Source organism: Chamaea fasciata, unplaced genomic scaffold (genome assembly GCF_029207755.1).
Source record: "Chamaea fasciata isolate MVZ Bird 193981 ecotype frontalis unplaced genomic scaffold, bChaFas1.0.hap1 SCAF_9, whole genome shotgun sequence".
Lineage (NCBI taxonomy): Eukaryota > Metazoa > Chordata > Aves > Passeriformes > Sylviidae > Chamaea > Chamaea fasciata.
Window position 1 is genome coordinate 21,656,489 of NW_027094094.1, and position 22,366 is coordinate 21,678,854.

General features: G+C 39.8%; 1 long non-coding RNA gene across 8 annotated transcripts in view; it reads left to right on the plus strand.

The window, feature by feature from the left end:
- Positions 1-22,366, plus strand: part of LOC136293699 (uncharacterized) — a 156,725-nt gene that overhangs the window by 103,377 nt on the left and 30,982 nt on the right. For 7 of the 8 annotated variants that reach the window (XR_010722230.1, XR_010722223.1, XR_010722224.1 and 4 more), the window contains exon 2: positions 17,805-17,988. This is a non-coding gene — a long non-coding RNA (uncharacterized lncRNA). Of the gene's footprint in view, positions 1-15,717; positions 16,095-17,804; positions 17,989-22,366 lie in introns of those variants that run through there. The other variant, XR_010722227.1, reaches the window with a different exon arrangement.

Sequence of the window (22,366 nt, forward strand, 5' to 3'; positions counted from 1 at the left end):
TCTGAAAAGTAGCTCCTATAAAATATATTGGAATCATATTGGTTTAGGGTACTGAATGAGTAGTGGAGGCGAAATAGGAAAAGAATGTCGGTATTTTAAGTGTGTGGCTCTTAAGAAGGTGCAGGTGTGTGTGCGCCTGTGTTCAAGCCTCTTGGTGTGTATCATCGTGTGGGGCTTTGTCACCCACAAATAACGTCAGTGATGGATATAGTGCTGTGGTCACAGCTGCCTCATCTCCTAACTACTCCTTTCCTTCATCTCTCTCCAGATCTATCTGCATCTAGAAAAGATCTTTAGAAGAGATCTGCATCTATGCCTCACAAATATTTCAAAGGTTACTAAAATGGTTCACCAGTCTCTGTTTTCTTACAGAAGCTTTCTGTGTCTGAATAAAATGCTGCATAATAATTATTTCAACCAATAACAGCTGCAGTCCAGGGATCAAAATTTGTGTTGTGAACTGCAGCATAATTTCCCAATGCTTTCAGACTAAGCAAATATTGCTGTAATTACTTTACAGAATAAGCTGAAATAGAGGTAATTGAAGCAGGTTTTTTGGGGTTATCCTGAAAGGAGCTTGTGGGCATGGTCAGAATTTTACATTTTCTCCCTTTTCTTAGGCATGTACTGTGACTGCAAAGTTGCAAATTAAGGAAATTCCCACCTGGCCTGATACATGTGTGAGTGAGACTTAAACCTAATTCTCTCATTCTCTTGAACAAGCAGATGTTATAGAAGATTAAATGTGGATGGAAAGTCTTGATGCTGGCTATTGAAGTTATTTGATGAAACTTAATCTATTTCAGTGGCAGGATTAAGTGGGCTCTTCACACTCAAAATGACCCAAATCAGCCTGGAAAGCATCCCCTTGTCACAAGGATGTTACCTTCTGGCTGGGGCTGTGCCTCTGAGCCTTTTTCTGTCAGGTGCCAACCTTTGCTAGCTATGAACTCACACTGTGCTTTCTTCTCCCCATCTGCATCTCAGCTGTGCCTGTCCCTTGCATCTTGCACTTTGATCCAGTTGGTTCTTTCACTCTCTTTCTGCCTTTCTGTTTGTTTCCTCCCTGTGAACGTTCCCTCCTCTTAACTGCACATTCACACAGGAAAAGAAAACCATAAATCTATTGTGATATTTGAGGTCAATGTATATTTATGTTGGAGAAACTTCCAAAAGTGCCTTTTCCTGTCTCCTTTTTCATCTCTATAATAAGTAATTGGTGAAATCTGATGCAATGGTCATAATAGATAATATCTTCTATTATCCTTTGTTTCAAGGAAAAGAATTGGGTTGTTAACCTATGAAAAATAACATTACAGTTGTCTCAATCTTTTCTAGATATATCACTAAAGTGAGTTCTAATGAATTGATGTATTTCAAATAATTTCAAGTAGCTGAAAAAAAATACATTTATTTGAAAACAGTGATGGTTTTTATTTCTTTTCTTGCACATTCCCTGAATGTTCCAGTTTTTAGACACCAACTTCAATTACCTTGTAATGCATCTAGCCTTGAATATTGCTAGTCAGTGATACTAAAATTCAAATGTAAGATGTGCTTAATCAGCATCTAAAAATGCATGGTACTTTGTGTGAAACCCCAACTCAGTCCCTGAAGAGAAGCCTCTCTACTTTTTTGTAAGTGGACTCCAATTTTATTCTTTCACTGAGGAAGAGAAATATATATATTTTTTTTACCTTTACCTCTAATTATTTGTAAACAGAGACTCAGGATGCAAAACTGTAGATTGGAAGGATCTTACACTGAATTATTTGAAGCCATATGATTTTTATCTCTTGGGTCCAAGCCAAATTCTTTTTTTCTTCTCCTACTCTGTGTATGTAGCACATAGCATTATAACCTAAAGTTTAGCTGCTTTGTTCCTTTTTACTTCATAACCTTTTACAGGGATTTGCAAATTAAATTTGTTGATTAAAACAGACAGGTTTCTTTAACACAAATTATAGCCTGTCTTAGAATGCATGATCTGTTTCACAGCCATTTCTGTGACTAAGTGGGTTGTGTGGCAGGAGACTCAAGACTCTAGCTTAATAAATCATTGCCCGCTTGGTCAGTTTTAGGCATGAAAGAACAAAAGCATAATATAATTTCTGGTTCAACTAAAGGATTATCAAGAAAGATTTGTGAGTTGTGTGCAACCCCCTAACCTTCTGGGAAAGAAGGTATTCTAAGACTCTCTTATCTTCCCATGAATAAATAAAACAGCCTTGCCAATTAAAAATCCTTTATTGATAACCTGCAGATTTATTTTATGCTATAGCTAGAACGTGGGTGCCACAAGACAAAGCTGAATACCATTGTGTAGATCTCCCAGAGGGAGGCAGGCAACGTGTCAAAGAGCCCGTGCTTGCTTTCTTTGTGAATGGGAGGTTTTGGAAACTGTGCACAACTTCTCCATCTGGATGGCCCTGTGAGAGACTGTGAAACATCTTAGTAATAAAGCAAATGAACACCTTCCTGAAGCTCTAAGAGGCATTTAGCTGAGTGATCTAGAGTTTGAAAAATGCAAAATATATATGTACAATTCAATGGGAATTTCTTTAGAAGTTAAATTAGGTTCTTGAATGCATGCAGGGGAATGAGGATGGTTTAATCATAGATCAATGAAGTTTAACTTGTTTAAATGTCACTCCAGGTCTCTGCTTCTAATTGTACCATATGGTATCACCTAATCAGAGCCAAGTGCAGATGCCAGTTACATCACAGTATGATATATTATAAAGCAATCAAATTTGAAGTGAAGATTTATGATGGAGCTCTTCTTTGTTAAAATCAAGCAAACAAAAAAGCCATCTAATCTATTATGGTCACTGAATAGGCCTCTGGCTTAAAGCTTCCGTTCCAAAGATGTTCCTTGATGTGCATCCTCCATCTTTGGGAAGCCTCATATGGGGTTAAGAGCTGAGGGAAGGGTCCTAGAGGTTAGGCCTACCTTTGAGCTGTGGCCAAAATTCTTTGCTCAGGAAGAACAAACTGGCAATGTCCTGAATGAGCTGAGGGGCTGTACCCTGCTGGTGTGCAGCTGATGGAGCTGGAGGGCCTGATATCCCAATGCTTCTGGTAAGTGCATTTAGGAGCCCCATTTTGAGATCATCGTCCATTTTCTCTCCCCTACCCAGACATCTATTGCTACGGATTAAGGAGGTGGAAAAGACTATTTACTAATTTAGTTTTAAACCGTGTGTAACCCTCGGCAGAGAGTCATGTTTTGAGCACTAGATTTGAACATGTGACTGTGAATATTTTTGAGGAGATGGTTAATCACAAAACCCCCAAAAGTTATGGAGAATCCTTTGCCTATTTTCATGTCTGGGTAGTACTTACGTGGTTCTAGAAAACTTGGACAAACTTGAAAATTAAATTGGGTGCCAGTAAGCTTCGTTAGCCTGCCTGTGTATACGTCATCATTAAAAATGAATAACTCGATCAGTGAGGTAATGTTTTTTTTCCTACATTGTCTTCTCATTATTTATATCCAGAACTCGCTGCTGTATTTCAGTCAGTCACAGTAACTCCTCAGAAGCTGCAAAACTGTCATTTCTTTCCCTGCTTTGTTACAGGACAGGTGGCGAAATTCGCATTGTTTTTATTTTACCTTTTTTTTTTTAAGTGAGAAAAAATCAGCATAGCTCTCTGTTTATTTCCTTTTAAATATCTTCAAATGATTACCGAAACCTTTAGAAATACCACAAATAATGATAAAATATTGGCGCTTGTTCCTTTGTTCAGAGAGAAGGCATTATAGTTGATGTTAATTTGCTTGAGATGTTCTAAAACTCAAAATAATTTGGTTGCATTCTTGGTTTAAGAAATAGCCACTTGGAAAAAAATTCCAATAAGTTTGAATTTGAGCGATCTATTCAGCCAATTGAAGAATTACTCTTTAGAAAAGCTAATCTGATATTATTTGAAACAGTTTATCATTCAATATCTGAGCAATATCCTGCTGGAACACCAGGAGGACATCAGCCTTCGTCTGCAAACAGGATTCAAACAGTAATTTCTGCTGTTGTCAGTTAGGGAAGCTTTAAAATAACAGTCACCAGGAATAATCTGCAGGTGAAGAAATTGCAACACATGTGCTTTCTGACTGTAATTTGACCTGCATGCAAAGCATGTAGATCTCCTATTATTCCCAAACTGAATAATCCTTGGATAAAACCAAAGCCATCAGGCGGAAATAATAGTCAGAAGTATGTAGCACTGACAGTACACAGAGCTTGCTCTTCTCTGGCTTTTGTTGCATGGCTTGCTGAGCGAGGGGTGAAATAAAACAGTTCCATGAGAGTGTGTGAATCTTCAAGTACAACAGAATGATCTGTCCAGACTAAAAATACAGGGAAAGATGAAACAGGAAGAAGATTAGGGTGGATGTACAGGGTCTGAGACAACACAGCAACAATGCTTTTCTCCTGCTGATGAGAAGTATATGGGTTTGATCACATGGGTTAAGCTCTGAACTGAAGGATTCTTAATTCCTCCTCACATCTGCCTTTGGAGACCAGGATATTCGCAAAGTATTTTGTTACAAAAGTAAAGCAGTGCCCTGGCAAACTCATGCCATACGTGACATGAAACAGATTCTCCCAAGTGGAGCACAGCATACATTTTCCTTTCAGATTTACCCCCAAAGAATTTTCATTGTTCCTAATAATTTAATCCAGGTTCCCTCCTCTCTCTGCATGTTATTTACAGAAGTAGTTCAATGTACAAACTCATTTGTCTACTTTCTTTTGCTGTTAAAAATTTTCAGGGAAATGACTGGAGAAAGCTAAGCGTAATTGTTCAGATTTTGGTCTGCCTCCTGGGACTACCCTCCCTAGGAAAATTCTCATGATGATTTTTCTGATACCTCTCTCTGTAAAGAGAGTCTGCTATTGTGCTTTTGTTGCCTGGCCTGTCCAGGCTCCTTGTAGACAGTGGAGAGGCCAAAATTTTTCCAGAGGAAGAAATCAAACCATCTTTATGACACACCTCTTGTAAATTGCCCTCTCCCATGACTGGTCTCTTCCATTTATTTTGGGTGGCATGTAAAACTTGTGTTGAAGCAGCAGTGCTGTATCCCAGGGAAATTTTTGCATAGCCAATGCACTTTTGGGTTTACATGCTTATAAGCTGATTTAGCTGCATCTTGCCAGCTCTAGCCGGGGTTATTTCTGGGAATGAGTGTAAGTAGTCCAAAAAACCACAGAGTTCTGTCAGGTAAGGTTGCCTGTTGGAAATTTTTTATTAGGCTGTAAGGTGATGAGTGTTTGAAAAAGTCCCTGTGGCCTCTTGCAGTGAGGAACCCCTGGAACAGCTGTATCTCATGAGATCCACAAGCATGCTACAGCCCCACAGAAATACGGACCTAACACTTGTAACTGTGGATCAGCGCAGTGGATGTGGATGAAAGGAGGCCTGCTGCCTGAAGAAGGTCCTGGTTAAAGGACATATGCTTGACAGCTGAATTGTACCTGATAATCCTGCTGAAGGCACTAGCTCACCAAGAGGAAAAGGCCTTAGGATGTGGCCTTAGGTAAGAAGAGGGCATTTTTAGTGCTCATATTTTTAATGAGAAAGGAGCTGCCTGTTCCATGATAGCAGATTCTGATTGAATTACTCATATCTGATTTTTGAGGCAACTGGAGGACGTGTCGGAGTATCACTGCAATCATGCTGTCTCCAAGCTATAATGATTCCTCAGTGGGCAGAACTGTGGTTTGTGGTTACCTCAGCAGATTTCTGGCCTTGCAGTTGAAATAAATGGGTTCGGGCAACTTGTGACCATGTGGGCCCCTGCCTTCCCATGCAGCCTCCTGTGGAAGTTGCATTTTTAAGGTGCCTGGCTGCTGTGCCTGGTGTATCCAGCTAGAAAAACAGAGTCCTTGTGCCTATGACACCTGTATAACGAGCATTGTTCTGACTGACTGGCTGCTCCCTTCCAGTTCATTTCAAGCATCTCCGGTAAAGTAATTTTCCTCTCATCACCCTGGTACTGTCACACCCACACCCTAATTGAAGCACCTTCCCATCAACAACCATGTCATCCTTATTACCACAGCAATTCTCCATCTAGACTCTCAATGCTTTCCACCCAGCCCATTCCCCATGCAGTGCTCTGTCCTCTCTCTTCCTCTAAATCTTCTGTCTGTCTGCATAACTTAAAAATTTCTATTTTTCTGTAACCAAAATTGAAGCAACCCCACATACCATTTTAAGATGCAGGCAACAAATTCCTCAAGAGGAGATAATTTGTATACTTTGGGAAAATCCATGAGCTTTGAGATAGTCTGGGAAGTCTTACTAACAAGAATAAATGTGTCAGTGGAATCTCATTGAGTATCTCCTCTCAAAATACATATTTTCTGCTATATGTGTACTTACTAAGTTGCTGCTGTTTGCAACCACCACGAATTAAAATCAATAATGTTTGGTTTTCTAAAGGACAATTTGTTTCCAGACTTACAGCAGCATTTTAAAATCCTTTGATAGAAACTTTGTTCGTGGGAGAAGAGAACATGACAATGATGCTTAAAGTACCTTCTTTCTGATAGATCAACAATGGATTCTTTTTCTTGGCACATACTACTTTGAATTATTCCTATTTCACCTATTTCACTTCCAGACGATTTTAGTTTTAAAATTGCACACCAGTCCTTTCTCTATACATCACACAACTAGAACATTTAAATTAACTATGGCATGCTTGTCATTAGAACTGAAAGAGTGCTGAGTTCTGTCTCTGCATTACCATAAATTGTTTGGGACCTCTTTGTAAGACTTCTTAAAATTGTTTTGAGGGATGTTTCCCTGTGTTTTGTCTGGTTTTGGTCAGTATCTCAGTCACGGATAAGTACGTTTCATTTTCTCTACACAGATGTTTTATCTGTCACATATAATGCCAATCAGATTAGGTAATTCCAGGTGATCTTGTCAGTTTGTTCTATATAAGTCTTTGCAGGACAGGCAACCAGTATGGATATAGTGCAGGAAATTCAGTTGTCTTCTGTTTATTGTCATACTTGGCTGTCATAGAAAATCATTTATCACAATACCATATGTGCCAGACCCATTATCCTGCTCTATGCTATGTTACATGTATTTTATGTCAACTGGAGCTTGGTTTTCACATTTTAGATTAAGAGGAGGGACTCCATAACATGTTCTGAAGGTGTTTATCAAATTCACAGCTCCTGTCACACTATGTCCTAAAGAAATTAAAATACACACTGTTGGTGTGCAGTCTGAGGCTGGGAATTACTATTTAAAACAGTTATTCTAACAGTAGTTTGTTCATTTTAGGAGGAAAAGGAAGTCTGTAAAGTATGAAACAAGTTCTTTCTCTCTTATAATATTATCTGGGCTGGGCCTAATTCTTTGGAAAGTATGTTAGGAAGAGAGAGAGCACCTGTGGTTTGCATTGACTTGAACTGCACATAGATAGGCTAGATGTTTAAGGGCAGGACTTGACATACTACCTGTAGAAATGACAGTAAGATTATCTTAGGTGTTAGCTTTCACAGTCTGTCACAATTTCTAACGTGGCATTCAGCCAGCTCGGGTTTCTGCACAGGTGTTAATCTCATGGGGTGACTCTTCTGTGGATAGAGATTCTTTCTGATTGATCATGTGATTCAATGAGAGCTGCAGAACCAGGCCCTAAGAGAGAAATGTTTTCAGGTTCCGATGGTTATCCTTATACCATGTGTCTCCTTGTTGTTGGGGTGTTTTTTGACTCTCAAATCGTGTGTTAAAAAACCCACTGGGTTCCTGAGTACTGCTTGGGGCACAGATTTCCAGAGTTCCTACTTGAATTTTGCTATTGCAGTGGCAATTAAGGATAATTAAGATGGGAAGAGGAATGTTAGCCTCAGCATGGTTTCTATTCATGATTTCTAACATTTGCACTAAATGTTTTTGAAAGATGAGCTTGTTTCACTTTAGCATAGTCCTATGATGTCACCTGAGCAGGAAAGCAGAGTTCAAGTGTCCTGTCAGCTGCAAGTTTGCAGAGGTAATCTGGGTATCCTTGAGAATCTTAGGAAACCGTATTTTTCTGTTCTTTCCCCAGACTTGAAGCGTTTCTGTTTAGCATGATCACTCCATTTTGCACCAGAATGTAGCATTCTGACTGCTGAGGTTTATGTCAATCAGGACTGATTGCTTAAAGCCAGGAATAAATCCAAGAATTTATCCATATGCAAGGAGCTTCTCTGCATGGTCTGCTCAACCCTAGTAAATTGATTAACTTTTCAAAATTTTCTTTACGAGAAAAAAGATCAGCTTTTTCTCCTTCCCTCCTCCTTCAAAAATAATGTTCTTTACGGCATGAAAAGCTGTCATGCATAATGGAGGCCCTAGGTGCATGCCATCAGTGCTGGGTGAACTTATGCCAGGGAGAAGAAAAGATGTTAAGAGCTGGTGTTGACAGAATAGGCTAATTTATCTGTTTATTTATTTATTTATAGAGGAAGCATTCTAAAAATTGATTTTACAAGACCCACCATCCCTACTGGTAAAGAGGAGTTTTATTACCCAATGTGGGAACATAGGTGTCATTTTAGCAAACTGACCAGGACGCATCTGTAGTAAAATAGCAAATGGTATGGATTACAGGAGATCTTGTGACTGGATATTGCTTAGCAACTACACGTGTTTAGATCACAGGCCTGGTGAGGTAATTCGTGCTGAGGATGAATTGGTAGTATCTGACCACATAACATGCACCATGTTCAAAAAAACCTAACCCTTCCCCTGCCTTCTGGCAGCACCCCTTACCTTTCTCCATATCTGTCTTTATAAAGTACTATTAAGGATGAGAAATTTAACCTTTTCATAATTTGGAGAATGTTGAAGTTCCTTCTTCTGCAAAAGTTTGGTCAGATGGAATTTCTGTTCTCTGTTGTCTGGCTAAAATTACACAGGACGTGTCACAGTCAAGAGTCAATCTTGCTGTAGGAATTTTGACTTTTTATATAGCACCCAAAACATTTGAGTTCAAACTTTTCAAACTAAGAGTCAGACCTACCCAGGTTACCCACATGTCACAAAGACAGTACCCTTGGAATAGAAAGACATGTTTGTGGTGTTTCCTCGTGATGCATTTTTTCTGTGGTTTAAAAATTTTATGAATGTGTCAGTACATTCTTATCTAAAGTTGAAAAACTATGTTACTTTACATTATGTAGAAGTCCCAAAGGACTTGACAAAGACTATGTTCAGTGGTTTGTTGAAGACTAGTGTAAGGATGTAACCACATCCCCAGAACTGGGCATTATGTATGTTTGCAGTGACTTCTGGAAGAGGATATTCCCCAAACACTGTGTGAATCTGCTTTTGTCCCAAGATAGAGGTGTGTGTGGTTTGTTCTTAAAACAAACAAACAAACAAAAGAAATATACCTGATCCCCTCACCAGTTTGTGTTCTTTTAAAAGCTTCTTGAATTTTTCTTGCTCTTGGCAAAGAAGTAAAAATACATTTTTAAAAGCAAAATTGCAACCATTTTGCAACCAAACATTAAAACCATTACAACCCAACTAAGAAAAGTGTGATGTTACAAAGTCTATCATCTCTATTAATGTATTTGATCTATGTGTTTAGGAAGTGTGCTGGGCATCCTTGGTGTCCTCTGAGTGCCTTAAGGCTGAGGTACTTAAGTGTGAATGTTATGACGTTCTCAAGCAGTGATTTCGCTAGCAAATCAGGAACAGTCCTAATTAATGAATATGCCTTTCAGAACAGACAAACAAATTGTATGTTGTGGTCTGGCAGGGATTTCGAATTTGAATACCCTTCCCCTCTATCCCTTTGCTAGGAAATTGTTGAAAAGTGATTTTAATTTCCTAAAATGTTGTTATTAAGCCAAATTTTCACAGCTGGTACCTGCCCTCATGCACAAAACTACACAAACGTGGTTCTGAGATGGTAAAGTGATAATTTCTTTATCTCTCACAAATAAACCACCATTTAGAGAGATGTGGCTCAGGCCATGTTTTGTAAAGGGATTCCTATTTAAATTGTAAGAAGAAAATTGTAAACCAAATATAATCATGAAAAAATCTCATTTTATACCTGAAGTTTGTAGCTTTGTTTGGAATTTGAAACTATCAGCTAAAATGTTTCTGATTACATAAAGCGCATGAAGTGTTAGCTAAACTAACAGCTCACAATGACGTATATGTGAGCAAACTGCTGAAATGAGAACTCAGAGATTTGCTCACTGTGTTCAGAGTCAGGGCCAGACTCTGCATGTTTTAACTCAGAAAAAAGTGTCATTGTCTTCAGTACACTTAATTAACATTCTTGGTCTATGATGATCACATTTAAAATTGCATTTATGAAAAGAAGCAATGTGTGTGTGAGTTTGTGTGAGAAGCATCTGGAGTTGGGCTCATCTGCAACTGTTGAAAGAGCAGTATCTTGCTCTTCAAATACTGTCCATCATTTCAGATCTTACTGTCTTCCCAAGCCAAACTGTGACACCACTGAGGAAATAAAGCTAGAAGGAAGGGTGATAATTTTTTCAGTGTCTTATAGGAAATGTGCTGGAATTGGAGCTCATCTCCCCTGAGTCTTGATTGTTTTTCTTGATCAAAAGATTGCTCTACCTCTCCGTGGGCATCCAAGTGTATTTCAGCTCACCCTCTGTTCTGTGGGGCACCCTTTGTTTCAGATCTAAATTTAACACTGTTTCATACACAGCTTGGCTATTCGTGCTGCTGTTATAATAAATTATAAGTCGGAACAGCTGATTCACCCAACAGTAAAAACTGTTATTGTTACAGCCTTGGAACATGATACTGCTTTAGAAACTGAGATTTGGGGGATTTCTTATTTCAGGAGAGCTGAAATAAACCTTTTCCTCTGTGATAAATCCCAGCACCTGAACAGCTTTGCATAACTCCTGAAACAAATGAATACTACCAAGCAGGTTTGGTATCCAGAGGTTGTGGAGTCGGGGTTGTCTGAAATGTAAAATGCAGATGGACCCCAAGGTTTTTTCTTTATTAGCATGAATTTTTAATTTTCTTAATTGATGCTTTAAGGCCAGGAAGGTGAATTGTTTAGGGAAAGAAGAAAAGCTCACCCAAATCAATCTATGTAGGACCCTGTTGATTGTCTAGGTGCAACTTGAACCAGTAAAGAGTTGAACATATTCTCTACTTGGCTGTAAAAGCATTTCTACACCCCCTAAAGAGTTTATGCCTGAACAACACAACCAAAGTTCCTTTCCCCCTTTCAGCCAGCCACAACTCACGGACAGGATCCAGTGGAGCAGAGCCTCCATTTATAGCCCTCACAGTTCATACCCTCTGTGTGGATACAGGCTTGTGCGTGGAATCTCAACTGTACTGCCTCATTCAGCCCCTAGCCTCCACTGGCATGTAAACTGCACTTAAATCTGAAATGTGGGCTGTTCAAGGGCTGTTAGTTTGTTTGCCTTCAAATCTCATCTGCAAGAGCTTGTCTTTAGGAGGAGTATATAACATCTCTTCTCCTCCTTTTCACCAAGGGCAGTCCTATAGCCTTTTGCAAGGAACTTTCAGCAGTCCTTTGAGTTCAACAGCCTTGTCCTTGTCAATAGACATTTTGGGGAGGAGTTAGAAGGCTATAGATTTTCCCATAATATGGACTTGTTTGTCTTGCTAATTGAAGAATATTGCTACAGTTTACTCAGGAGGTCTGCACGAAAAGATTGGAACAAAAGTCCTGAATGCTTAAGATGAAATTAGCGTGAAGAAATGACTGTTGTCTGCTTTACTGTTGCATCAAGTTGCTTGATGTGTTTCTGTTTTTCTCTGTTTCCTAGTTTCTGTTTATTCCTTTACTGGCTCTTACTTTACCATCTTTTGTCACAGGAAACTGTGTGTGTGCATTCAAGTAATAGTGTGACAAAAAATGTGTCTCTAAGAAATATGTATTTTCATATGCTACATATAAATGATACATTAAAGATGCAGGCATCATCCCAGCCTAGGTCTTTCCAAATAATCCAGTGTTTGGATTGGTGTGGGGTGGCTGGGAGGGGGTTGTGTTTTTATATAAAACAAACCATTAAATTGTGAGTCTGATGGAAAGCGTTGGGCTGGAAACTGGTACTAGTCATATCAGCCTCTTGGCTGATGGATATGTTCCTCATTTGGAGGCCTTCTCTCTAGATATCTTTCATAACATGATAGTAGCAACATACTTTAACTTGAATTATTTAAAAATGAATTAAAAAGATTAATTTAAATTAATCTTTTCCAGAACACCTTCTTGAAAATTCAGTTGATCTGTGGAGAGGGAGACAACCAGAGACAGCACTGAAACTATGCTTTTGATCTGAATACCCACCTAATGCAAAGGTCAGACACAGACTGCATCTGGCTGCCATCTTTCGAATGAACAATTTCAATCCTGTTCCATGTCCCCACACACTCCTGCAGGGAAAATACAGAGTTAGGTTTAAGTCTGAAATTATTATCTTCTTCAAATACGAATCCTAGGTAACACATTCTGCTAACTGCACCTAATATGTAACAATGGTGTCAGAAAATGGAAGGAAGGGATAGAACAGTTCATTCACTGTGGGGTTTTGTTTGATAAATGACAGCTTGTCCATGTGCTGTTTTAGCAATAATTTTGAATTTGATTGAATAATTGGGAAAGGAATACATTGCCCTATTCACTCAAAGTCCATTAGCAGTAAGGGGAGGCTAGCTGCTTCTCCACAAAGCATCCAGGTGTTGCTCGTGTTCGGACTGCCATAAATTGTACAAGTGAGGATGGAATTTCAGGAATTGAGTGATGTGATGGAGCAGGCAAAACCGTAAGAATAAATCTGTGGGAGGATCCTTCCCTTTTTTTTTGACTGAGGAACACATGAAGGGTCTACCTAGTATGAGGTCAATTGAGATCAAAGCTTCCAAATGGTGTCTCCAGAGCTAAGCAGGTTTAGAGGAAAGTGTACAAGGAAATAGCAGAGGCATAGAAAGGATGATAGCTTCTGTGGCTCCTTGGAGAAGATGAAATGACAGGAGGACAAGGCCATTCCACCAAGTGGTCTAAGTGACAAACTGTTTAGATTGCCAGAAACCCATTTGGCTGTCACCCAGCACTGAAGAGACAATGAAATCTGTTGATGTTAGTATTGTCAAATGACCAAAAATGCTGCTTGATCATGAGATTTCTGACCCGTTCTGGGTCTTGCTTTAATCTAAACTCTCCCAGACTCACAGATTAAATGATCAAGTGTGCATTCACTGGACTATCGCCAACAGGCTCTCTCAGAAGACCAGTTCCATGTGTAGGACCTAAAACCCAGGCTGATGGATTAGGACAGAGCACATACTCTTCTAGGATATGTTAGAAAAGACCTTAGCTCTTCCTCATTTCTGGAAAGTGAGATTGTAATTCCAAGCCTCATATGTTCAAGGCTGTAAATTTTAAATGCAAGTTACCAAGGTCAGGGTCTGGGAGGATATATTCTAAATTGCAAAGAGGGATGGGAAGTCAGAAGACAGAGGCTCCTCTGAACCGTCTGTTGGCAAGCTTTATTTACTCCCTTTTGAGGGTGCTGGCTTCAGGCACTCAGTTTTGGTTGCCTTGTTCTATCCACAGTCCATGAGCAGGCATTGTAACAAATATTAGAATGCAAGCATGCTTCACGGGCAAATCTGGCTTGCTGAGTACTTCAGAACTCATTTTCCCTTCCAACATAAACAGAGGGAGCTTTACTCCTTTCAGCTGTGATTTTTACCACATAACATCCTTAGTGCAGGTGACCTGGTTGCAAATTAAGGTCAGAATTGCTGCGTGTGTACACATGGTTTCTACCATCAGACAAATACACAGATAAACATGTGGTAGCTATTTTAATCAATCATACCCTGGGAGCTTTGCCCACTGTGTTCCCAAGAACAGGGCGTAAGATGCAGCACTGTAAAGAAATTCCACACATTGCAGCAAGTGACCCCTTACCAAAACCAGGGCTGAGAAAAACTGTCATTTCCTTATTAGAATCACATGTCATCACCTTGCCAGCTACATTCTTGAATGCTCCTCAGCTCTTTTTTTGTACTGGCTTCCCACAAACACTACACATAAAACCAGGGTGACTCACAGCATCCTTCTATGTCAAACAATTCTCCGAAAAGGCTGTACTGGAGTCATTTGATGCCGTGTTTGCTATTGCCCTGGAGGCCTCCAGACAATCCCCAAGTCAGCTGAGTTCATGTTACCAGAGATAAGTAGTTGGCACTCAGACTGCATGCCTGCACAATTTTGACTTCTTTTCAGTCATAAAGTCATTTCCCAATTTATGTGGAAATCACATATTGCTCACCAAATGTAGGAAATGGGTCATATTGCAGTCAATGTTCTCCAGGTGCCCTATGATCAGGTCTGATTGGTGACTGATTCAGAAGCTCCTTTTGGCTTTGGTTCTTCCTAGTTGAGCTATTTGCAGCAAGCACTGTTTGTGTTTGGCAGATAACCACATTACCAGTGTGAGTAAACACTAATTATTTACAGGATAGGTAATTTCCCAGGGGAGCAATGATCTCCAGGTTTCCTCATTTTCCTTTTTTCTTCTTCTGCCTCCTCAAAATTTGGATTTTTGCCTTGTGGAAGAAAGTTTCTCAGAGTTAAAAAGTGGAAAATGCTAAGAAGGTCAGAGAAGAGTTTCGGGACAGCACCTTCAGGGAAGTCTGTTTTCAAAACTTTGAGGACTATATTAAAGCTGGAACTGTGCAGTGAGGTTTTTACTTTTTTACCTTGGATCCAAGTTTACACAGCTCCGTTCATGTTTTTAGAAAGTATTGCTTCAAAGGAGCTCTGAAACTCCCTTTTAGATGACAGATTGGGGTTCTCCAAAGCAAGATCTCCAGCAAGGCTGCTGAAAAAGGCAGTGAACTATCTGAATAACAAGCCCTTATTTACTCAGGTCCTGTTAATCTAAGCCCACTCTCAAATGATTAGCAGGGTGTCTGCTGGAGGAAGCTGTGGTGCTCCACATGCAGTTGGCCTTGCCTGCACTTTCAAGGTATGATTAAGCGGCTTTTTCCTTGGGCCCCAGAGGACTGCGTGCTATGCCTCAGCATGAGGAAGCAGAACAAGATCCTCCAAGGGAATGCACTTGTCAGTTCTCTCCAGGGTAGAAGATGAAGTTATGGCATCCAGATGAACTCTCTTGCTATTGACAACTGAGTGAGCATTCACTAATGTTTAAATGAAACTGAAGCTGCAACGTTAATGTTTAAATTCATTCTGTGTAAAAGTTGCAGTGAAACCATGAGTCTTTTATCTCTGAATTTTTTTACTGATAGCAAGTGAAGCTTTATAATCTTTTATAATTCACATTTTGTGCAGCAACATATTAAAATTTCACTGGAGGTTAGATTGGTCATACGGAGAGACAGTTTTTAGGAGTGTATTTGAAAACTGAAGGTGGGGCTTTGAAGACCGTTTTTTAGACCCAGAAATTGGAGCTCAGCAGGTGGGAGGCTGTGGTTCCAGAAAAGCAAAAATCCTCTTTGCAAAAGAAAGAAAAGTTTTGACCTTTGCCTGTTTTTGTTTAGATTCGAGGAAGAGTACAGACTGACCTTAAATCCTATATATCATATATATTCTAAGCCAAATATATCCAGCTGCATGACTGGTCTTTATTGTCTGATGACTGTGCCAGCGTGTACAGTGGTCACCAGTGTATTTTTGTGCCATTTCATTTGTGCACTCCAGCCCTCTTGTATGGATGTGAGGCTGCCATATCAGCTTTTTAGGCTTTCAGAAAACGAAGAAAAATGTCCTAGAGATGGAATAGGAACTCACAGCAGGAACACAGCTTCAAGCTTGGAATCCACTAAGTACTGAAGCAGCTCAGGACATAAGAACACTGGAAAAGCAGATTGCTCTACTGGAATAACTGCTCCCTGTCTGAAAGCCCAGCCATTGTTTTGGAGCCGCTTTAGATCACTCACTGTAATGCCAGTAAAGACTGCCCAACACCTGGTGAAATCCTCCATCACATTAGCTTTCCATGTTTCTTGTGGTGATATCAAGTGAGAATTCAAGGAGAAAGTCGATTGACCTGTTATTATACTGGTACAAGGTGAGTGTGATCTTTCTGGTGCACCTAAAATAATCCTTATCTTTGAAAATGAGTTACTGTGTATGTACATGCTCAAGGGAAGCCCTTCTTGTTAAGGAGGTTGAGTTCTGTTCTGAAACAGAACAACTTGCATAAGAACATAAGTCCAAATTAACAAAGTTATTTGGATAATGGTGTCATGTCTCGGCAAGCTTTGGGAATGTCCATGTCAGATATGTAAAGTCTCTGGAGAACTTTTGGATCCGTTAATACCAGAAATTTTGAGTCTACTACCCTTGTGCTCAGTAAAATGAGGCCAGTACAATAAGCTAGTAGTAGTTCACAATAAGCAAAATTGTTTTATAAGCATGAACACAATTCCTCTGTCTAGGTGTCCTTTTGTCTATAAATAGCTATATTTTGCATCCTGCCTTTCACCCTTTGTGGTTTGTCTGTTTCGTTTTTTTAAACAACAAACCTCCCCCACCTCAACCAGCCAAGCCCCAAAGCATCAATGGAGCACAAAGAAGTTTGTCTGTGCCAGCTAACCAGCTAGTTTGGTGTAGCATAAGGTGCAGGAAAGGAATGAATGTGACTTGTTGTGACTGATTAAGAGGGGCAGGGCAGGAGCATGGGGAACAATGACTGCATGCTGTGTGGAGTGTGCATAGTCCTGGAAAGTGAGAGAGTGAAATGCTGCTGAAATATTGATAGGGTGGATAGGATCTGGAATGATTGACAGCATGTGTGTGTGTCTTGGCAAGTTTAATTGGATTTGTTGGGGTAGAGAGTAGAAGAATGTGGTGCATTTCCTTTTATGGGTCTCCTTCTTTCAGTCTCTTCTTTTCTTTCCTATAGAATTGACATTCAATGCATATACTTTTATTGTCTGCATAGAAAACCTGGTCTTTATTCCCCTAAATTTTAAGGTTGAGGGAGCTGCGTAGAAGGGATGAAAAGAGATGTAAAACAGCTTTCATTGCTTTGTATTTACTACTTGTTTTCACACTTCAGTGAGCAGTCGTGCCTAGTGAGAGTGGTGACTTGGAGGGGAAAGGAAAAAGAGTATGTAATTGAATGGTGGCTAAATGAATTTCAGTATTATGATGCCCATCCTAACAGGAATTCTTTCATGAGGACTTCTGTATATGCTCTACTGAATATTACTGGGTTTTTCTTTTTGGCTTATCATTAGTGACTAGACTCCTATCATCCTGCCACAAGACAGGAAATTGAGGCTCTATGCACAAAGGTCTTAGTGAGTGATGAAGTCCAGGTTCCTCAAAGTGCTGATCACACCAGTGCCCATCCAGCCTCCTAACTTCTGCTGAAACAAGGACGTGTCTGTGGAGAGCTGCCTCAGTTGCTTTGATGGTCAAAGCCTGGTTTTCCAACAAGTTTCCAGCCACAGTGTATGTGGGTTTTCTCTACAAGGCTGTCTTTTAGCCTTCTTTTCTCTCTCATGCTTTTCTGCAACACAAGTATACTGTGCTTTTAAGCAGAACTGTTGAACCATCTGTTCTCTCCCCAAGTGTGACTTCCCATTCTGGTATAAATCAGTGGTTCCTCTAATGTCAAAACTAGAAAGCAGAAAACCACTCTTGATTGCTGATTTCTGTAAAGTTGGGGGTTTTATGGGTTTTGGTTTGTTTTCTGTTGTTTACAGAGCTTTTTTTGTTTTGGTTTGGGTTTTTTTTTTTTTTTTTTTGGTTGTGGATTTTGGTGTTGTAGGTCAGAGAGCTGATGCTGAGGATGGCAGCTTCCAAGCTGTTTCAAAGTGAGAACCCCAGTTGCTGCTCCTGGGCTCAGTGGGAGAGAAGTCTGATGTGAGTGTGAGTGAAGGAGCAGTGAATCCAGGAGGCTTCCCCTGTGTGAGGAAGATGGACAACTGCTGATAGAGGACACTGCATCAAAGGTAAACATTTTCCCTTGCTCCTGTTCTGAGTTCAGTGTGACTCATTAGCCAAAGACTTGGTAATCCCGTCTCAAACTTGTGATCTTTCCAAGCCCTTGGGCATATACTTCAGAGCTTTTGCTTCTTCCCTTCTTTCTGCTTCACTCTGCCCCATGAGCAAGCTTAACAGTCTGTGTAAACCGATGGGTTGGTCGCTATAAGGAGGGGGGACTTAATGACATGTTCAGTCATCTCTGAAGAGATGGAGCCAAACATGTGTCTTAGTAGCAGGATATTTTTGGAGCTGTTTGTCTATGTTCAAATAACAAGCATAATGTAATAATGTCATTACACAGCTCTAAATTCAAGGATGTGTTTTCACTGGAATACAATAGAAGCTAAGCTATCAGTCAGATAGCTCATTTTCATTGCAGTAACAGCCAGTTTCACTGGCAGAAGTATTTCTGAATTTTGCGCTTTTACTAACTTAAGGCTGTGTTTTGTGTGAGAGAAATGTGTCTTCCTGAGAACAATTAAAGACTTCTGGGGAAAAAAGAGGCAAAGTATAGAAGAACAGTCTGCTTGTTTGTTTGATCTGATTTGTTTTTATTAGTGTGTAAGCTAAATTTAATTTCTGAGTAAAATTTTTCTGCTCTGGCTGTTGTACCTCCTTTCTTATGAAAAACCTGCATTTCAGGGAAAAAAACCCAGAGATATCATTCATGAAGAGTCAACCAATGTCTTTATTGCTTCACTAATCAACAAACGTCTATTTCTGCTTGCTGCAAATTTGCTCTTATTGCACCAAATGTTAACTCTTTAATCTTAGCACCCTCTGCTGTGGACAATTATAACAACATCATATTGAATTTTTCTTGGTTTATAACTTCTGTATTTCTTTTGTAATAAGGGGTCTAAAAATGCAATGAAACTTCTATCAAGGGAGCTGCATGAATACATGAAAAATGTATTTTTTTCTTGGGTTAATCTGGAAGGTAACTTTCTTTTCAAGTGTTTACTGAAGAAATTATGTGTGGAATACAAACAAAAGGTTCTAAATTGCTGTAGATTACAGAGGATCCCAAACCATAATCTTAACCTTTGCAGAAGAGAAGTGTAGGAAGGCAACCTTGCTTCAGTCTGGAGTTCAGCTCCAGGTTGCTGAGTCCATAAGAAAAAGCTTATATTTGCCACATGCACTGATCATATGACATCTACCTCTGGTGATACCACTTCTAAAATGTCAAAATAGCAAGAAGTGAAGAGTGAGTGTAACGTATCTAGGGGGCATGGGCACATTATCACCAGACGGACAAAAGAGGTGACTGTCCCGCTCTGCTCTGCATTGATGCAGCCTCACCTTGAGTCCTGGGGGCATCACAATCTAAAAGAAACATTATTAAACTGTTAGAGAGCATCCAAAGGAGGGCCACAAGGATGGTGAAGCGTCTGGAGGTGAAGTCGAATGAGGAGTGGCTGAGGTCACTGGGTGTGTTCAGCCTGGAGAAGAGGAGGCTGAGGAGAAACCTCACTGCAGTTACAACTTCCTCGTGAGGAGGAGAGGAGGGGCAGGTACTGATCTCTTCACTCTGGTCAGCAGGGACAGGATTTGAGGAAATAGCCTGAGGCTGGGGAGGTTTAGGTTGGATATTAGTAAAAGGTTCTTCACCAGTGGGTGGCTGGGCACTGGAACAGGTTCCCCAGGGAAGAGGTCACAGCACCAGTCTGACAGAGTTCAAAAAGTGTTTGGATAATGCTCTTGCGTTCCTGGTGTGATTCTTGGGGTATCCTATGCAGGGCCAGGAGCTGGACTCAATGATCCTGATAGGTCCCTTCCAACTCAGCATATACTATGTTTCTATCATATCAGCCTAATTTATAATAAAAATATAGCAAGGATTATACTTGAAAATTGAATTTTGTTATTGTATCTTTCCAGTAACCAGTTCAATTTTTTTAATCTCTCAGTGACAGGGTAGGATTACATTTGATTTTAGCAGAGGTACATTCTGAAAACTGAAGGAAGAAACTATTTCTAGAAGATAAGTTAACAATGACAAATTAATTCACATTGATTACAGTCAGAAATTCTCTTTTTCCTTCTCAATGTAGCTTTTTGCCCTAGGTCCTCAGTTGGAAACACTGTTTCTAGTGAAACAGTGTCTTTCTTCTCTCTTCTCCTTCATCTCACGTTTGGAACCTTTCTCCAGCTCTTGTCAGGCTTGGAGACCAACCTGATGGCTTTCCCAGAAGTGTGCTTTTGAAAAATGCAGTAATTTCAGAATACACATAAGCAGTTCTCTGTACTTTCAGTGTCTTCCTGTCAATGATTAAGTATTCGATATCAACCCTCCCTTTGTATTTTCTGTTTTCTAGAAAGCAGCATGTGTAACAACAAGAAGAGTCAGAATCAGTCTTGCCCTTCTCACTCCTCCAACTCTCTCTGCAGATCGCTCATACGAGAGCTTTGACATCAGAGCTGCTTCTGAGCATTGTTGAAGATGTGGAACAGTGAAATCTTTTTTTGTCAAGCCTTCAAGAGCAAATAGCAGCAGAGATGAGATTTTGAATATGTTGGTAATACTGCTCTATTGATCTCAAAACACTTCACAAACATTAACTAATTAAGCTTTAAAACAACAAAGTAAATTTGCATTAATGACACCCATTTAGCAAATGAAGAAGTGGAGGTAAACAAAGGTTAAGTGAAATGACCAGAGTCAAGTGATGAGTGAAGATCAGAGGAAAGTCTCCTGTTTTCTATTTATTCTGCTTTTATGTGATCTCATTGAGAAAATTTTTGCAGTGGAGCTTGCAGCCATTTTAGTTTGAAACATTTGGACATTTTATCACAAACTCGGGCTTCTCTTACAAGAATCAAGGTAATATAAAAGCTCATAAAAGTAATAAACATTTTTAGGCTCTCAGGTCCAGCTTTGATTTTCAAGAGGCAATTTCTTATAGCAGAATGGGGCCAGCAGTGGTTGTGGGGTTTTCTGAGTTGTGAGCCTTTTTTTCTCATTTGTGTTTTTCTGGTGGTGCTAGATTGACAGAAAAGTGCCTTAACCTTCAAAAAGGGAGCGCCTTCATGTGGGATGGATACTGATGTCATGCATCTATCCCACCCCTCCTATGGGAGGACTGAGACCTTCTCGAGGGATTGTTCTGCTCTGGTGATCCCAGCCAGTCTGTGAGCCTCAGGGGCTATTACAGAGTGGAATGGCTTAGAGTCAGTGGAGCAACCCTGGATTAAAATCAGTGTTAAAAGGTGGAGGATCCAGGCACACAGTAAGTGAATCATGCAGAGCAGTGCTGACCCAAACAGAGGATGACGGCTTAGAACAGGTTCCTTAGAGACATTAAGTTATCCTTGGAAAAGGAGGTCTCAAAGCCTTATACTTTCTTAATGGGTTTCATTAGGAAGAAATAAAAGGGACTGGAAAAAGAGACATGTAGCTTAAAAGGGAACAACTTCGGCACAGTCTAAAATTTGTTCCATTTTTCAATAAAAGAAGCCAATGCTGCCATGAAATTCATGTCCCTTCGAAGTTCAAGGAGGCCTTTATTGTTGGCCTGCTCAGTCAGAACGCTCCAGCCACTTATTGTATGTGGAATACACTCCAGGGACTGACTGAAAAAATATGATTTAGTGAAAGCTTGTACCCAAAACACATCATTGGCCTCTGATCTCTGAACATTTAAATATTTCAAGCTTACAAGCGGACGCTGTCACGAGGACAGACCCTGATCCCTAGCTGATTCTAGAACATCTGTTGAGGCATTTACCAAGTTAATAGATTAGCTATGAGAATCAGGCAGGTGTTTTTCACCAAAGCCAGAAAACATCAAAATCAGATTGCCCTCCAAGTCTTTCAGCACAGGCAATCGAGTTAGAATGACTCATAGAGTCTAACAGATAATAAAACACACATAACATTTGCTTTAAGGTACAGGTGGGGATATTTTGTACTGCACTTAGGAGAAAGAAAAACTAACTCTATTTGGGAATAGAGTAATTGAATACAGATGGGAGGAGGCAAATGAAAGAATTTAGCAAATATCTCAGTGGAATAGCTAATGGGAACGAGACAGAATAGGAAATTAAAAATTATTCGAAGCAGATGGACCATTCTTTGAGTTTTTTAAAATTTATTAGGGCTGCGAAAAAAATGTGTCTGTTTATTTTCCACGGCCATGAAATTAATGACTTGGTGAGTTGTGCTTGTGCAATTTTATGACTGCCATGTCATTTGTCATAATTTGGGTTCTGTTTGATATGGATTTATGAATATTTCCTCCCCCCAGCATGATTTATGGGTGTTGGTCATATGTGAATTAGACTGTCACCTTTAGTATGAAAAAGTACAAATGACAGATTATAAAAAAAAAAAGTGCTCAA